This window comes from Triturus cristatus, chromosome 12 (genome assembly GCF_964204655.1).
Source record: "Triturus cristatus chromosome 12, aTriCri1.1, whole genome shotgun sequence".
NCBI classification, from domain to species: Eukaryota; Metazoa; Chordata; class Amphibia; order Caudata; family Salamandridae; genus Triturus; species Triturus cristatus.
The window spans coordinates 719,707,331-719,726,219 of NC_140595.1; the positions used below are offsets into that span (position 1 = coordinate 719,707,331).

At 40.1% G+C, this 18,889-nt stretch overlaps 5 non-coding genes across 5 annotated transcripts; all 5 read right to left on the reverse strand.

Moving 5' to 3' along the window:
- Positions 1-2,178: 2,178 nt before the first annotated feature.
- TRNAS-UGA (transfer RNA serine (anticodon UGA)) lies at positions 2,179-2,260 on the reverse strand. The gene has a single exon. It is a non-coding gene; the product is annotated as a tRNA-Ser (tRNA).
- A 3,906-nt stretch (positions 2,261-6,166) lies between these two features.
- TRNAS-UGA (transfer RNA serine (anticodon UGA)) lies at positions 6,167-6,248 on the reverse strand. The gene has a single exon. It is a non-coding gene; the product is annotated as a tRNA-Ser (tRNA).
- Positions 6,249-10,153: 3,905 nt separating this feature from the next.
- TRNAS-UGA (transfer RNA serine (anticodon UGA)) lies at positions 10,154-10,235 on the reverse strand. Its single transcript has one exon. It is a non-coding gene; the product is annotated as a tRNA-Ser (tRNA).
- Positions 10,236-12,887: 2,652 nt separating this feature from the next.
- TRNAH-GUG (transfer RNA histidin (anticodon GUG)) lies at positions 12,888-12,959 on the reverse strand. Its single transcript has one exon. It is a non-coding gene; the product is annotated as a tRNA-His (tRNA).
- Positions 12,960-14,241: 1,282 nt separating this feature from the next.
- Positions 14,242-14,323, reverse strand: TRNAS-AGA (transfer RNA serine (anticodon AGA)). Its single transcript has one exon. It is a non-coding gene; the product is annotated as a tRNA-Ser (tRNA).
- Positions 14,324-18,889: the final 4,566 nt, after the last annotated feature.

The following is an 18,889-nucleotide window of genomic DNA, read 5'->3' on the forward strand; positions in this document are numbered from 1 at the left end:
TATTTTAAAGTTCCAAAACTCCACACTTAGAAGAATTTCCAAGTGGAACCAGTCAATGTTAGCCTATGGAAGAGAAGTGAGTTATCGGCTTTTAGGTAAGTACTCGACTGGCAGAGTTATGGTTCTGGGCATAGACTCAAGGGTCTCCCAGGGGAGTCCCAGTCTACTTGCCAAGCCCTAAACTCCCCTTTTATTACATATAATTTACCCCTAAGGTAGGCCCTAGGTAGTCCTAGGTCCATGATGCTATGCAAGTAAAAGATAAGATATGTACTTTGGTGGTTCGCATGTCCTGTAAGTACCAAACAGTCTATTTCATTTTTCACTACTGTGAGGTCTACCTCTCTCATAGGTTAGCATTGGGTATTCCCCTATACTTTTTATTTGGTAATTCCATATCGGAGAGGAGTAGCTTTATTTATTTATTGAAAATCCTACTTACTGGTGAGGTTGAATTTAACTTTACTATTTTAGAAATGCCACTTTTAGAGAGTGAACATTTCTCTGCACTTACTGCTCTATTTATCTGAAACCAGGCCCCAATACACGTCTGGATTGGGCTGGGTGACAGCAACATTTGTGCCTTCCCTGTAGAGAGCCACAACACAGGTTACTCAACTGCACCTGGGGGGTGAGCTCCGCTCCCCCTCCACCAACAATAGGTTCAAGAACGATAATTTATGTAAGTAAATACATTATAGCTACAGCTTATAATCATGTTAAATTAAATAATTTGTTGTTAGATGGTTTAAATATTTAAACCTCTGGTACATTTGGTAATTCTGTAAAAGCAGAACCCAACTGCCGTAACATTGCCAACCACAATGCCGTAACTTGGATTCGAACCAAGGTTGCTGCGGCCACAACGCAGAGTACTAACCACTATAAGATCACGGCAAGCTACATGGGGTCAATGCCATACACTAACATGGAGAATTTATAATTTGGAACACTCAGGCCTGCTCCTGTGATAGGCTGGATGTATTCATTCCTTCCTCATTCCTCATACAGAGGCTGCGTCTCCTCAGTGGTTGATAGGCTGAAACCGTTTCCTGGCCGCCTGCTTGTGAACTGCCAGGAGTCAAAGATAACACATTACACTTGCGGGCCTGTGATGGGACACCAATGCAGAGAAACCCACTTGGCACAGACCTTCTATTCTGTCTATTAGACCTGCATCTTCCCTGCACCTTTCAAGCCATTTGTATGTGAAGCAAGAAAGAGTTAAGGAGTGATCCATCTACACTTTTATAGGGAGGATGCCGCCGTGAGCTCCTCCCAGCTAATCACACGAACAGCAGTAAAGTAATATAAATACACAGTTGAGGGCGGGCTGCAAGGTCATGTTTTTGAGTAATTATTGAAACTGACCTCAGTGGCTCATTAGCAGAGCTGCGGCTAATGACTGGTTCCAAATCATGATGAAGCAAGCACCATGGCTCGTAGGGGACCCACAACACGCTTTTCTTAGCTCACTGAATTAAAGTATAAACTTCCGCCGTGTGTGAGTGGTAAAGGCTTGTTAATATGGTTCCTTTTCCAATTCAAGTCTGACAACAAGAGGCAGAAACCACGTGGCTTCGAAAGCTCTGGATGTTAGCCACCAACCACAGAGAAAGAGAGAACTGGCAGTATGAGAGTTGGAGAAAACAGGAGCGGGAGCAAGGAGCTCAAATGAGATTAATGGCGCGTAAATAGAGAGTGTAAAGGAACAGTTACACAGCTAAGAAAAGGGAAAGAAAGACTAAGGAAAAAAACACAGAAAGAGCCTGTAGAGGAAATTCTCTTCCTGGGACAGCAGATTAAGAGAAATTACATAGGGAGAGGTTCAGCATGTAACACGGGGAGAATAAAAAAGAAAATGCAGTTTTATGAAGTGTGTTTGCCAAATCCAGCCAGCACTTTTGTTCTATTTCTCTCTTTGCATCTTTTATTGGTAAAGTAAGTTTCAAGTGCATGCGCAGGTATGATTGAGAGAGCAATGGTATAATAATTTCAAGCGTTTACACCAGTGCTAAAGTAGGAAGAGAGGTGTAGCAAAGACATGAAAGAGGTAGCGATAATAAATATGTGGAGAGGCAATAGTGACACAAAAATAAGCCACCTATTTATAAAACTGAAATTGAAGAAATACTAAAGGTTAACTTCTGAAATTGTAGCCGATAATAACAAGATTCTCATTGTTGGCAGGATTCGAACCTGCGCGGGGAGACCCCAATGGATTTCAAATCCATCGCCTTAACCACTCGGCCACAACAACTTACTGTAAGCTGCATGCAAATATTTTGTTTGAAAGTATTCAAGTTGTCCCACATCAAAGTACTGATATTCTGCAATGCGCTTTTTAAAAACAATGTTTTTTTCATCATGCACGTTCTGTCCTAAAAACAAAAATTGCATGAGTATATCTCTGGATCTGTAAAAGGATACGCTTGCATGCAAACTCTCATGTGGCACTCAATTTTTTGGACCCTGTTGCACTCTGTTTTTACGCTGCTTTTAGTCTACGACCCATATTACAGAAGTCTACCATCTCTGAGTATTTGTGACTCCTTTGTAAGTACCTTATCTTTAATCCTTGAAGAGCTCTATAATAAATGGGTCCGTCAAAGATTGCTTGAATGGAAGATAAAAGAAGGCCCACTTGTCTCACCAAATGCCGTAGAGAAACCTGATGTTTTACTCAAGTAATCCTTAGTTAATTTTTGTTAGACATGGCATCCTTAAGGTGGCCTACCAGCAACCTTTTTGCTTTTCACCTCACGTTTTGCTCTATCTTTATGTTGACCTTAGGACTCTAATCACTTTATCACTACTGTGAGAAAGTGGCTCTGTATATACTGTTCCCAAAAAGGTACAGTGTGCACAGAGTCCTCAGTGCCCAGAGGTTTGACAGAGGCTAAAGTTTGATATAACCTTACTCTCTAAAGTGGTAGCTTGCTCGAGCAGTAAGGCAGTATCCGAGGACAGTGTAAAGCATTTGTTGTACACACTCAGTCAGCAAATGGTCTCACACTCTCAAGAACTGAACTCTAGGCCAATGGTTTGTATAAAAAATATATCGTTGTTTTATTTTAGAACCAACAATAGGTATCAAAATATACTTTCTCAGAATAAGATGCTTTAGTTAAAAACTTTGCAATAGGCAATTGACTTTTGCAGGTAATAGTTACAGTTTATTGCAATAGGAAACACAATTTCAAATACAATAATACATTGAGCTCAATGGGAATTTTAAGTTATATGCAATTAATTACTTTCAGGATTACTTTTCTAAATCCAGGACTGGATCCTAGATTCAGTCCTGGGACAGTTCTTGGAAACAAGTGAGTAAATTCGTTTTAGTAACTGTTGTGATTTTCAAGCAATATTTTGCTATTTTAAAAGTTGACACTTAGAAATTTTTTCTGATCAAATTACCAATGTTATCCTATGGAAGGAAATTCAGTTAGCAGGTAGGTGGGGTTATGGTTACTTTTTCTATGTCAGTGTTGGATCCTAGATCCAGCACTACTGTACCACCTGTAAGCAGTTGAGAAACTGCGTTTAAGTTATACAAGCAATTTTTAAGGAATATTTATAAGTTTGCAAAATCGACACTTAGAAGACATTTTACAGAAAAACAGTCAATGGTTTCCTATGGAAGAAAATTCAAGTTACGGGTAAAGTACATTCTCGTTACTTTGGTAATTCAGTGCTGGGCTCCTAGGCTCAGTACTGGGACATCTATCTAAAACAGGTAAGCAATTACGTTTTCACAATTGGTACGATTTTTAAAGAATATTTGTAAGTTTCAAAAATCGACACTTAGAAACTTTGTCAGCAAAAAGCAAGCAATGATATCCTATGGAAGAAAATTCGAGTTACTGGTAAGTACGGTTAAAATTACTTTTCAGGGTCAGTACTGAGCTACAAGATGCAGCACTGAGGTCTCTCCTGATAACAGGTGAGTAAATCGGAATTCGTTGTTCGGCTGATTTTAGATGAATATTTTAAAGTTCCAAAACTCCACACTTAGAAGAATTTCCAAGTGGAACCAGTCAATGTTAGCCTATGGAAGAGAAGTGAGTTATCGGCTTTTAGGTAAGTACTCGACTGGCAGAGTTATGGTTCTGGGCATAGACTCAAGGGTCTCCCAGGGGAGTCCCAGTCTACTTGCCAAGCCCTAAACTCCCCTTTTATTACATATAATTTACCCCTAAGTTAGGCCCTAGGTAGTCCTAGGTGCATGATGCTATGCAAGTAAAAGATAAGATATGTACTTTGGTGGTTCGCATGTCCTGTAAGTACCAAACAGTCTATTTCATTTTTCACTACTGTGAGGTCTACCTCTCTCATAGGTTAGCATTGGGTATTCCCCTATACTTTTTATTTGGTAATTCCATATCGGAGAGGAGTAGCTTTATTTATTTATTGAAAATCCTACTTACTGGTGAGGTTGAATTTAACTTTACTATTTTAGAAATGCCACTTTTAGAGAGTGAACATTTCTCTGCACTTACTGCTCTATTTATCTGAAACCAGGCCCCAATACACGTCTGGATTGGGCTGGGTGACAGCAACATTTGTGCCTTCCCTGTAGAGAGCCACAACACAGGTTACTCAACTGTACCTGGGGGGTGAGCTCCGCTCCCCCTCCACCAACAATAGGTTCAAGAACGATAATTTATGTAAGTAAATACATTATAGCTACAGCTTATAATCATGTTAAATTAAATAATTTGTTGTTAGATGGTTTAAATATTTAAACCTCTGGTACATTTGGTAATTCTGTAAAAGCAGAACCCAACTGCCGTAACATTGCCAACCACAATGCCGTAACTTGGATTCGAACCAAGGTTGCTGCGGCCACAACGCAGAGTACTAACCACTATGCGATCACGGCGAGCTACATGGGGTCAATGCCATACACTAACATGGAAAATTTATAATTTGGAACACTCAGGGCTGCTCCTGTGATAGGCTGGATGTATTCATTCCTTCCTCATTCCTCATACAGAGGCTGCGTCTCCTCAGTGGTTGATAGGCTGAAACCGTTTCCTGGCCGCCTGCTTGTGAACTGCCAGGAGTCAAAGATAACACATTACACTTGCGGGCCTGTGATGGGACACCAATGCAGAGAAACCCACTTGGCACAGACCTTCAATTCTGTCTATTAGACCTGCATCTTCCCTGCACCTTTCAAGCCATTTGTATGTGAAGCAAGAAAGAGTTAAGGAGTGATCCATCTACACTTTTATAGGGAGGATGCCGCCGTGAGCTCCTCCCAGCTAATCACACGAACAGCAGTAAAGTAATATAAATACACAGTTGAGGGCGGGCTGCAAGGTCATGTTTTTGAGTAATTATTGAAACTGACCTCAGTGGCTCATTAGCAGAGCTGTGGCTAATGACTGGTTCCAAATCATGATGAAGCAAGCACCATGGCTCGTAGGGGACCCACAACACGCTTTTCTTAGCTCACTGAATTAAAGTATAATCTTCCGCCGTGTGTGAGTGGTAAAGGCTTGTTAATATGGTTCCTTTTCCAATTCAAGTCTGACAACAAGAGGCAGAAACCACGTGGCTTCGAAAGCTCTGGATGTTAGCCACCAACCACAGAGAAAGAGAGAACTGGCAGTATGAGAGTTGGAGAAAACAGGAGCGGGAGCAAGGAGCTCAAATGAGATTAATGGCGCGTAAATAGAGAGCGTAAAGGAACAGTTACACAGCTAAGAAACGGGAAAGAAAGACTAAGGAAAAAAACACAGAAAGAGCCTGTAGAGGAAATTCTCTTCCTGGGACAGCAGATTAAGAGAAATTACATAGGGAGAGGTTCAGCATGTAACACGGGGAGAATAAAAAAGAAAATGCAGTTTTATGAAGTGTGTTTGCCAAATCCAGCCAGCACTTTTGTTCTATTTCTCTCTTTGCAACTTTTATTGGTAAAGTAAGTTTCAAGTGCATGGCCAGGTATGATTGAGAGAGCAATGGTATAATAATTTGAAGCGTTTACACCAGTGCTAAAGTAGGAAGAGAGGTGTAGCAAAGACATGAAAGAGGTAGCGATAATAAATATGTGGAGAGGCAATAGTGACACAAAAATAAGCCACCTATTTATAAAACTGAAATTGAAGAAATACTAAAGGTTAACTTCTGAAATTGTAGCCGATAATAACAAGATTCTCGTTGTTGGCAGGATTCGAACCTGCGCGGGGAGACCCCAATGGATTTCAAGTCCATCACCTTAACCACTCGGCCACAACAACTTACTGTAAGCTGCATGCAAATACTTTGTTTGAAAGTATTCAAGTTGTCCCACATCAAAGTACTGATATTCTGCAATGCACTTTTTAAAAACAATGTTTTTTTCATCACGCACGTTCTGTCCTAAAAACAAAAATTGCATGAGTATATCTCTGGATCTGTAAAAGGATACGCTTGCATGCAAACTCTCATGTGGCACTCAATTTTTTGGACCCTGTTGCACTCTGTTTTTGCGCTGCTTTTAGTCTACGACCCATATTACAGAAGTCTACCATCTCTGAGTATTTGTGACTCCTTTGTAAGTACCTTATCTTTAATCCTTGAAGAGCTCTATAATAAATGGGTCTGTCAAAGATTGCTTGAATGGAAGATAAAAGAAGGCCCACTTGTCTCACCAAATGCCGTAGAGAAACCTGATGTTTTACTCACGTAATCCTCAGTTCATTTTTGTTAGACATGGCATCCTTAAGGTGGCCTACCAGCAGCCTTTTTGCTTTTCACCTCACGTTTTGCTCTATCTTTATGTTGGCCTTAGGACTCTAATCACTTTATCACTACTGTGAGAAAGTGGCTCTGTATATACTGTTCCCAAATAGGTACAGTGTGCACAGAGTCCTCAGTGCCCAGAGGTTTAACAGAGGCTAAAGTTTGATATAACCTTACTCTCTAAAGTGGTAGCTTGCTCGAGCAGTAAGGCAGTATCCGAGGACAGTGTAAAGCATTTGTGGTACACACTCAGTCAGCAAATGGTCTCACACACTCAAGAACTGAACTCTAGGCCAATGGTTTGTATAAAAAATATATTGTTGTTTTATTTTAGAACCAACAATAGGTATCAAAATATACTTTCTCAGAATAAGATGCTTTAGTTAAATACTTTGCAATAGGCAATTGACTTTTGCAGTAATAGTTACAGTTTATTGCAATAGGAAACACAATTTCAAATACAATAATACATTGAGCTCAATGGGAATTTTAAGTTATATGCAATTAATTACTTTCAGGATTACTTTTCTAAATCCAGGACTGGATCCTAGATTCAGTCCTGGGACAGTTCTTGGAAACAAGTGAGTAAATTCGTTTTAGTAACTGTTGTGATTTTCAAGCAATATTTTGCTATTTTAAAAGTTGACACTTAGAAATTTTTTCTGATCAAATTTCCAATGTTATCCTATGGAAGGAAATTCACTTAGCAGGTAGGTGGGGTTATGGTTACTTTTTCTATGTCAGTGTTGGATCCTAGATCCAACACTACTGTACCACCTGTAAGCAGTTGAGAAACTGCGTTTAAGTTATACAAGCGATTTTTAAGGAATATTTATAAGTTTGCAAAATCGACACTTAGAAGAAATTTTACAGAAAAACAGTCGATGGTTTCCTATGGAAGAAAATTCAAGTTACGGGTAAAGTACATTCTCGTTACTTTGGTAATTCAGTGCTGGGCTCCTAGGCTCAGTACTGGGACATCTATCTGAAACAGGTAAGCAATTACGTTTTCACAGTTGGTACGATTTTTAAAGAATATTTGTAATTTTCAAAAATCGACACTTAGAAACTTTGTCAGCAAAAAGCAAGCAATGATATCCTATGGAAGAAAATTCGAGTTACTGGTAAGTACGGTTAAAATTACTTTTCAGGGTCAGTACTGAGCTACAAGATGCAGCACTGAGGTCTCTCCTGATAACAGGTGAGTAAATCAGAATTCGTTGTTCGGCTGATTTTAGATGAATATTTTAAAGTTCCAAAACTCCACACTTAGAAGAATTTCCAAGTGAAACCAGTCAATGTTAGCCTATGGAAGAGAAGTGAGTTATCGGCTTTTAGGTAAGTACTCGACTGGCAGAGTTATGGTTCTGGGCATAGACTCAGGGGTCTCCCAGGGGAGTCCCAGTCTACTTGCCAAGCCCAAACTCCCCTTTTATTACATATAATTTACCCCTAAGGTAGGCCCTAGGTAGTCCTAGGTGCATGATGCTATGCAAGTAAAAGATAAGATATGTACTTTGGTGGTTCGCATGTCCTGTAAGTACCAAACAGTCTATTTCATTTTTCACTACTGTGAGGTCTACCTCTCTCATAGGTTAGCATTGGGTATTCCCCTATACTTTTTATTTGGTAATTCCATATCGGGGAGGAGTAGCTTTATTTATTTATTGAAAATCCTACTTACTGGTGAGGTTGGATTTAACTTTACTATTTTAGAAATGCCACTTTTAGAGAGTGAACATTTCTCTGCACTTACTGCTCTATTTACCTGAAACCTGGCCCCAATACACGTCTGGATTGGGCTGGGTGACAGCAACATTTGTGCCTTCCCTGTAGAGAGCCACAACACAGGTTACTCAACTGCACCTGGGGGGTGAGCTCCGCTCCCCCTCCACCCCCAATAGGTTTAAGAACGATAATTTATGTAAGTAAATACATTATAGCTACAGCTTATAATCATGTTAAATTAAATAATTTGTTGTTAGATGGTTTAAATATTTAAACCTCTGGTACATTTGGTAATTCTGTAAAAGCAGAACCCAACTGCCGCAACATTGCCAACCACAATGCAGTAACTTGGATTCGAACCAAGGTTGCTGCGGCCACAACGCAGACTACTAACCACTATACTATGACTGCAAGCTACATGGACTCAATGACATACACTATCATGGAGAATTTATAATTTGGAACACTCAGGGCTGCTCCTGTGATAGGCTGGATGTATTCATTGCTTCCTCATTCCTCATACAGAGGCTGCGTCTCCTCAGTGGTTGATAGGCTGAAACCGTTTCCTGGCCGCCTGCTTGTGAACTGCCAGGAGTCAAAGATAACACATTACACTTGCGGGCCTGTGATGGGACACCAATGCAGAGAAACCCACTTGGCACAGACTTTCTATTCTGTCTATTAGACCTGCATCTTCCCTGCACCTTTCAAGCCATTTGTATGTGAAGCAAGAAAGAGTTAAGGAGTGATCCATCTACACTTTTATAGGGAGGATGCCGCCGTGAGCTCCTCCCAGCTAATCACACGAACAGCAGTAAAGTAATATAAATACACAGTTGAGGGCGGGTTGCAAGGTCATCTTTTTGAGTAATTATTGAAACTGACCTCAGTGGCTCATTAGCAGAGCTGCGGCTAATGACTGGTTCCAAATCATGATGAAGCAAGCACCATGGCTCGTAGGGGACCCACAACACGCTTTTCTTAGCTCACTGAATTAAAGTATAAACTTCCGCCGTGTGTGAGTGGTAAAGGCTTGTTAATATGGTTCCTTTTCCAATTCAAGTCTGACAACAAGAGGCAGAAACCATGTGGCTTCGAAAGCTCTGGATTTTAGCAACCAACCACAGAGAAAGAGAGAACTGGCAGTATGAGAGTTGGAGAAAACAGGAGCGGGAGCAAGGAGCTCAAATGAGATTAATGGCGCGTAAATAGAGAGCGTAAAGGAACAGTTACACAGCTAAGAAAAGGGAAAGAAAGACTAAGGAAAAAAACACAGAAAGAGCCTGTAGAGGAAATTCTCTTCCTGGGACAGCAGATTAAGAGAAATTACATAGGGAGAGGTTAAGCATGTAACACGGGGGAGAATAAAAAAGAAAATGCAGTTTTATGAAGTGTGTTTGCCAAATCCAGCCAGCACTTTTGTTCTATTTCTCTCTTTGCATCTTTTATTGGTAAAGTAAGTTTCAAGTGCATGCCCAGGTATGATTGAGAGAGCAATGGTGTAATAATTTCAAGCGTTTCCACCAGTGCTAAAGTAGGAAGAGAGGTGTAGCAAAGACATGAAAGAGGTAGCGATAATAAATATGTGGAGAGGCAATAGTGACACAAAAATAAGCCACCTATTTATAAAACTGAAATTGAAGAAATACTAAAGGTTAACTTCTGAAATTGTAGCCGATAATAACAAGATTCTCGTTGTTGGTCGGATACGAACCTGCGCGGGGAGACCCCAATGGATTTCAAGTCCATCGCCTTAACCACTCGGCCACAACAACTTACTGTAAGCTACATGCAAATATTTTGTTTGAAAGTATTCAAGTTGTCCCACATCAAAGTACTGATATTCTGCAATGCGCTTTTTAAAAACAAGGTTTTTTTCATCATGCACGTTCTGTCCTAAAAACAAAAATTGCATGAGTATATCTCTGGATCTGTAAAAGGATACGCTTGCATGCAAACTCTCATGTGGCACTCAATTTTTTGGACCCTGTTGCACTCTGTTTTTGCGCTGCTTTTAGTCTACGACCCATATTACAGAAGTCGACCATCTCTGAGTATTTGTGACTCCTTTGTAAGTACCTTGGGGCAGATTTATGAGCCCCTTGCGCCACTTTTGCGTCACTTTTAACATGGGAAAAGTGACGCAAAAGTGGCGCAAGGGGCTCATAAATCTGCCCCCTTATCTTTAATCCTTGAAGAGCTCTATAATAAATGGGTCCATCAAAGATTGCTTGAATGGAAGATAAAAGAAGGCCCACTTGTCTCACCAAATGCCGTAGAGAAACATGATGTTTTACTCACGTAATCCTCAGTTCATTTTTGTTAGACATGGCATCCTTAAGGTGGCCTACCAGCAACCTTTTTGCTTTTCACCTCACGTTTTGCTCTATCTTTATGTTGGCCTTAGGACTCTAATCACTTTATCACTACTGTGAGAAAGTGGCTCTGTATATACTGTTCCCAAATAGGTACAGTGTGCACAGAGTCCTCATTGCCCAGAGGTTTAACAGAGGCTAAAGTTTGATATAACCTTACTCTCTAAAGTGGTAGCTTGCTCGAGCAGTAAGGCAGTATCCGAGGACAGTGTAAAGCATTTGTTGTACACACTCAGTCAGCAAATGGTCTCACACACTCAAGAACTGAACTCTAGGCCAATGGTTTGTATAAAAAATATATTGTTGTTTTATTTTAGAACCAACAATAGGTATCAAAATATACTTTCTCAGAATAAGATGCTTTAGTTAAATACTTTGCAATAGGCAATTGACTTTTGCAGGTAATAGTTACAGTTTATTGCAATAGGAAACACAATTTCAAATACAATAATACATTGAGCTCAATGGGAATTTTAAGTTATATGCAATTCATTACTTTCAGGATTACTTTTTTAAATCCAGGACTGGATCCTAGATTCAGTCCTGGGACAGTTCTTGGAAACAAGTGAGTAAATTCGTTTTAGTAACTGTTGTGATTTTCAAGCAATATTTTGCTATTTTAAAAGTTGACACTTAGAAATTTTTTCTGATCAAATGACCAATGTTATCCTATGGAAGGAAATTCACTTAGCAGGTAGGTGGGGTTATGGTTACTTTTTCTATGTCAGTGTTGGATCCTAGATCCAGCACTACTGTACCACCTGTAAGCAGTTGAGAAACTGCGTTTAAGTTATACAAGCGATTTTTAAGGAATATTTATAAGTTTGCAAAATCGACACTTAGAAGAAATTTTACAGAAAAACAGTCAATGGTTTCCTATGGAATAAAATTCAAGTTACGGGTAAAGTACGTTCTCGTTACTTTGGTAATTCAGTGCTGGGCTCCTAGGCTCAGTAATGGGACATCTATCTAAAACAGGTAAGCAATTACGTTTTCACAATTGGTACGATTTTTAAAGAATATTTGTAAGTTTCAAAAATCGACACTTAGAAACTTTTTCAGCAAAAAGCAAGCAATGATATCCTATGGAAGAAAATTCGAGTTACTGGTAAGTACGGTTAAAATTACTTTTCAGGGTCAGTACTGAGCTACAAGATGCAGCACTGAGGTCTCTCCTGATAACAGGGGAGTAAATCAGAATTCGTTGTTCGGCTGATTTTAGATGAATATTTTAAAGTTCCAAAACTACACACTTAGAAGAATTTCCAAGTGAAACCAGTCAATGTTAGCCTATGGAAGAGAAGTGAGTTATCGGCTTTTAGGTAAGTACTCGACTGGCAGAGTTATGGTTCTGGGCATAGACTCAGGGGTCTCCCAGGGGAGTCCCAGTCTACTTGCCAAGCCCTAAACTCCCCTTTTATTACATATAATTTACCCCTAAGGTAGGCCCTAGGTAGTCCTGGGTGCATGATGCTATGCAAGTAAAAGATAAGATATGTACTTTGGTGGTTCGCATGTCCTGTAAGTACCAAACAGTCTATTTCATTTTTCACTACTGTGAGGTCTACCTCTCTCATAGGTTAGCATTGGGTATTCCCCTATACTTTTTATTTGGTAATTCCATATCGGAGAGGAGTAGCTTTATTTATTTATTGAAAATCCTACTTACTGGTGAGGTTGGATTTAACTTTACTATTTTAGAAAGGCCACTTTTAGAGAGTGAACATTTCTCTGCACTTACTGCTCTATTTACCTGAAACCTGGCCCCAATACACGTCTGGATTGGGCTGGGTGACAGCAACATTTGTGCCTTCCCTGTAGAGAGCCACAACACAGGTTACTCAACTGCACCTGGGGGGTGAGCTCCGCTCCCCCTCCACCCCCAATAGGTTCAAGAACGATAATTTATGTAAGTAAATACATTATAGCTACAGCTTATAATCATGTTAAATTAAATAATTTGTTGTTAGATGGTTTAAATATTTAAACCTCTGGTACATTTGGTAATTCTGTAAAAGCAGAACCCAACTGCCGTAACATTGCCAACCACAATGCCGTGACTTGGATTCGAACCAAGGTTGCTGCGGCCACAACGCAGAGTACTAACCACTATACGATCACAGCGAGCTTCATGGGCTCAATGACATACACTAACATGGAGAATTTATAATTTGGAACACTCAGGGCTGCTCCTGTGATAGGCTGGATGTATTCATTGCTTCCTCATTCCTCATACAGAGGCTGCGTCTCCTCAGTGGTTGATAGGCTGAAACCGTTTCCTGGCCGCCTGCTTGTGATCTGCCAGGAGTCAAAGATAACACATTACACTTGCGGGCCTGTGATGGGACACCAATGCAGAGAAACCCACTTGGCACAGACCTTCTATTCTGTCTATTAGACCTGCATCTTCCCTGCACCTTTCAAGCCATTTGTATGTGAAGCAATAAAGAGTTAAGGAGTGATCCATCTACACTTTTATAGGGAGGATGCAGCCGTGAGCTCCTCCCAGCTAATCACACGAACAGCAGTAAAGTAATATAAATACACAGTTGAGGGCAGGCTGCAAGGTCATGTTTTTGAGTAATTATTGAAACTGACCTCAGTGGCTCATTAGCAGAGCTGCGGCTAATGACTGGTTCCAAATCATGATGAAGCAAGCACCATGGCTCGTAGGGGACCCACAACACGCTTTTCTTAGCTCACTGAATTAAAGTATAAACTTCCGCCGTGTGTGAGTGGTAAAGGCTTGTTAATATGGTTCCTTTTCCAATTCAAGTCTGACAACAAGAGGCAGAAACCACGTGGCTTCGAAAGCTCTGGATTTTAGCAACCAACCACGAAGAAAGAGAGAACTGGCAGTATGAGAGTTGGAGAAAACAGGAGCGGGAGCAAGGAGCTCAATTGAGATTAATGGCGCGTAAATAGAGAGTGTAAAGGAACAGTTACACAGCTAAGAAAAGGGAAAGAAAGACTAAGGGAAAAAACACAGAAAGAGCCTGTAGAGGAAAGTCTCTTCCTGGGACAGCAGATTAAGAGAAATTACATAGGGAGAGGTTAAGCAGGTAACATGGGGGAGAATAAAAAAGAAAATGCAGTTTTATGAAGTGTGTTTGCCAAATCCAGCCAGCACTTTTGTTCTATTTCTCTCTTTGCATCTTTTATTGGTAAAGTAAGTTTCAAGTGCATGCGCAGGTATGATTGAGAGAGCAATGGTATAATAATTTCAAGCGTTTACACCAGTGCTAAAGTAGGAAGAGAGGTGTAGCAAAGACATGAAAGAGGTAGCGATAATAAATATGTGGAGAGGCAATAGTGACACAAAAATAAGCCACCTATTTATAAAACTGAAATTGAAGAAATACTAAAGGTTAACTTCTGAAATTGTAGCCGATAATAACAAGATTCTCGTTGTTGGCAGGATTCGAACCTGCGCGGGGAGACCCCAATGGATTTCTAGTCCATCGCCTTAACCACTCGGCCACAACAACTTACTGTAAGCTGCATGCAAATATTTTGTTTGAAAGTATTCAAGTTGTCCCACATCAAAGTACTGATATTCTGCAATGCGCTTTTTAAAAACAATGTTTTTTTCATCATGCACGTTCTGTCCTAAAAACAAAAATTGCATGAGTATATCTCTGGATCTGTAAAAGGATACGCTTGCATGCAAACTCTCATATGGCACTCAATTTTTTGGACCCTGTTGCACTCTGTTTTTACGCTGCTTTTAGTCTACGACCCATATTACAGAAGTCTACCATCTCTGAGTATTTGTGACTCCTTTGTAAGTACCTTATCTTTAATCCTTGAAGAGCTCTATAATAAATGGGTCCGTCAAAGATTGCTTGAATGGAAGATAAAAGAAGGCCCACTTGTCTCACCAAATGCCGTAGAGAAACCTGATGTTTTACTCACGTAATCCTTAGTTAATTTTTGTTAGACATGGCATCCTTAAGGTGGCCTACCAGCAACCTTTTTGCTTTTCACCTCACGTTTTGCTCTATCTTTATGTTGGCCTTAGGACTCTAATCACTTTATCACTACTGTGAGAAAGTGGCTCTGTATATACTGTTCCCAAAAAGGTACAGTGTGCACAGAGTCCTCAGTGCCCAGAGGTTTGACAGAGGCTAAAGTTTGATATAACCTTACTCTCTAAAGTGGTAGCTTGCTCGAGCAGTAATGCAGTATCCGAGGACAGTGTAAAGCATTTGTTGTACACACTCAGTCAGCAAATGGTCTCACACACTCAAGAACTGAACTCTAGGCCAATGGTTTGTATAAAAAATATATCGTTGTTTTATTTTAGAACCAACAATAGGTATCAAAATATACTTTCTCAGAATAAGATGCTTTAGTTAAAAACTTTGCAATAGGCAATTGACTTTTGCAGGTAATAGTTACAGTTTATTGCAATAGGAAACACAATTTCAAATACAATAATACATTGAGCTCAATGGGAATTTTAAGTTATATGCAATTAATTACTTTCAGGATTACTTTTCTAAATCCAGGACTGGATCCTAGATTCAGTCCTGGGACAGTTCTTGGAAACAAGTGAGTAAATTCGTTTTAGTAACTGTTGTGATTTTCAAGCAATATTTTGCTATTTTAAAAGTTGACACTTAGAAATTTTTTCTGATCAAATTACCAATGTTATCCTATGGAAGGAAATTCACTTAGCAGGTAGGTGGGGTTATGGTTACTTTTTCTATGTCAGTGTTGGATCCTAGATCCAGCACTACTGTACCACCTGTAAGCAGTTGAGAAACTGCGTTTAAGTTATACAAGCAATTTTTAAGGAATATTTATAAGTTTGCAAAATCGACACTTAGAAGAAATTTTACAGAAAAACAGTCAATGGTTTCCTATGGAAGAAAATTCAAGTTACGGGTAAAGTACATTCTCGTTACTTTGGTAATTCAGGGCTGGGCTCCTAGGCTCAGTACTGGGACATCTATCTAAAACAGGTAAGCAATTACATTTTCACAATTGGTACGATTTTTAAAGAATATTTGTAAGTTTCAAAAATCGACACTTAGAAACTTTGTCAGCAAAAAGCAAGCAATGATATCCTATGGAAGAAAATTCGAGTTACTGGTAAGTACGGTTAAAATTACTTTTCAGGGTCAGTACTGAGCTACAAGATGCAGCACTGAGGTCTCTCCTGATAACAGGTGAGTAAATCAGAATTCGTTGTTCGGCTGATTTTAGATGAATATTTTAAAGTTCCAAAACTCCACACTTAGAAGAATTTCCAAGTGGAACCAGTCAATGTTAGCCTATGGAAGAGAAGTGAGTTATCGGCTTTTAGGTAAGTACTCGACTGGCAGAGTTATGGTTCTGGGCATAGACTCAAGGGTCTCCCAGGGGAGTCCCAGTCTACTTGCCAAGCCCTAAACTCCCCTTTTATTACATATAATTTACCCCTAAGGTAGGCCCTAGGTAGTCCTAGGTGCATGATGCTATGCAAGTAAAAGATAAGATATGTACTTTGGTGGTTCGCATGTCCTGTAAGTACCAAACAGTCTATTTCATTTTTCACTACTGTGAGGTCTACCTCTCTCATAGGTTAGCATTGGGTATTCCCCTATACTTTTTATTTGGTAATTCCATATCGGAGAGGAGTAGCTTTATTTATTTATTGAAAATCCTACTTACTGGTGAGGTTGGATTTAACTTTACTATTTTAGAAATGCCACTTTTAGAGAATGAACATTTCTCTGCACTTACTGCTCTATTTACCTGAAACCAGGCCCCAATACACGTCTGGATTGGGCTGGGTGACAGCAACATTTGTGCCTTCCCTGTAGAGAGCCACAACACAGGTTACTCAACTGCACCTGGGGGGTGAGCTCCGCTCCCCCTCCACCAACAATAGGTTCAAGAACGATAACTTATGTAAGTAAATACATTATAGCTACAGCTTATAATCATGTTAAAATAAATAATTTGTTGTTAGATGGTTTAAATATTTAAACCTCTGGTACATTTGGTAATTCTGTAAAAGCAGAACCCAACTGCCGTAACATTGCCAACCACAATGCCGTAACTTGGATTTGAACCAAGGTTGCTGCGGCCACAACGCAGAGTACTAACCACCATACGATCACGGCGAGCTACATGGGGTCAATGCCATACACTAACATGGAGAATTTATAATTTGGAACACTCAGGGCTGCTCCTGTGATAGGCTGGATGTATTCATTCCTTCCTCATTCCTCATACAGAGGCTGCGTCTCCTCAGTGGTTGATAGGCTGAAACCGTTTCCTGGCCGCCTGCTTGTGAACTGCCAGGAGTCAAAGATAACACATTACACTTGCGGGCCTGTGATGGGACACCAATGCAGAGAAACCAACTTGGCACAGACCTTCTATTCTGTCTATTAGACCTGCATCTTCCCTGCACCTTTCAAGCCATTTGTATGTGAAGCAAGAAAGAGTTAAGGAGTGATCCATCTACACTTTTATAGGGAGGATGCCACCGTGAGCTCCTCCCAGCTAATCACACGAACAGCAGTAAAGTAATATAAATATACAGTTGAGGGCGGGCTGCAAGGTCATGTTTTTGAGTAATTATTGAAACTGACCTCAGTGGCTCATTAGCAGAGCTGCGGCTAATGACTGGTTCCAAATCATGATGAAGCAAGCACCATGGCTCGTAGGGGACCCACAACACGCTTTTCTTAGCTCACTGAATTAAAGTATAAACTTCCACCGTGTGTGAGTGGTAAAGGCTTGTTAATATGGTTCCTTTTCCAATTCAAGTCTGACAACAAGAGGCAGAAACCACGTGGCTTCGAAAGCTCTGGATTTTAGCCACCAACCACAGAGAAAGAGAGAACTGGCAGTATGAGAGTTGGAGAAAACAGGAGCGGGAGCAAGGAGCTCAAATGAGATTAATGGCACGTAAATAGAGAGCGTAAAGGAACAGTTACACAGCTAAGAAAAGGGAAAGAAAGACTAAGGAAAAAAACACAGAAAGAGCCTGTAGAGGAAATTCTCTTCCTGGGACAGCAGATTAAGAGAAATTACATAGGGAGAGGTTCAGCATGTAACACGGGGAGAATAAAAAAGAAAATGCAGTTTTATGAAGTGTGTTTGCCAAATCCAGCCAGCACTTTTGTTCTATTTCTCTCTTTGCATCTTTTATTGGTAAAGTAAGTTTCAAGTGCATGCTCAGGTATGATTGAGAGAGCAATGGTATAATAATTTGAAGCGTTTACACCAGTGCTAAAGTAGGAAGAGAGGTGTAGCAAAGACATGAAAGAGGTAGCGATAATAAATATGTGGAGAGGCAATAGTGACACAAAAATAAGCCACCTATTTATAAAACTGAAATTGAAGAAATACTAAAGGTTAACTTCTGAAACTGTAGCCGATAATAACAAGATTATCGTTGTTGGCAGGATTCGAACCTGCGCGGGGAGACCCCAATGGATTTGAAGTCCATCGCCTTAACCACTCGGCCACAACAACTTACTGTAAGCTGCATGCAAATATTTTGTTTGAAAGTATTCAAGGTGTCCCACATCAAAGTACTGATATTCTGCAATGCGCTTTTTAAAAACAATGTTTTTTTCATCATGCACGTTCTGTCCTAAAAACAAAAATTGCATGAGTATATCTCTGGATCTGTAAAAGGATACGCTTGCATGCAAACTCTCATGTGGCACTAAATTTTTTGGACCCTGTTGCACTCTGTTTTTGCGCTGCTTTTAGTCTACGACCCATATTACAGAAGTCTACCATCTCTGAGTATTTGTGACTCCTTTGTAAGTACCTTATCTTTAATCCTTGAAGAGCTCTATAATAAATGGGTCCGTCAAAGATTGCTTGAATGGAAGATAAAAGAAGGCCCACTTGTCTCACCAAATGCCGTAGAGAAACCTGATGTTTTACTCGCGTAATCCTCAGTTCATTTTTGTTAGACATGGCATCCTTAAGGTGGCCTACCAGCAGCCTTTTTGCTTTTCACCTCACGTTTTGCTCTATCTTTATGTTGGCCTTAGGACTCTAATCACTTTATCACTACTGTGAGAAAGTGGCTCTGTATA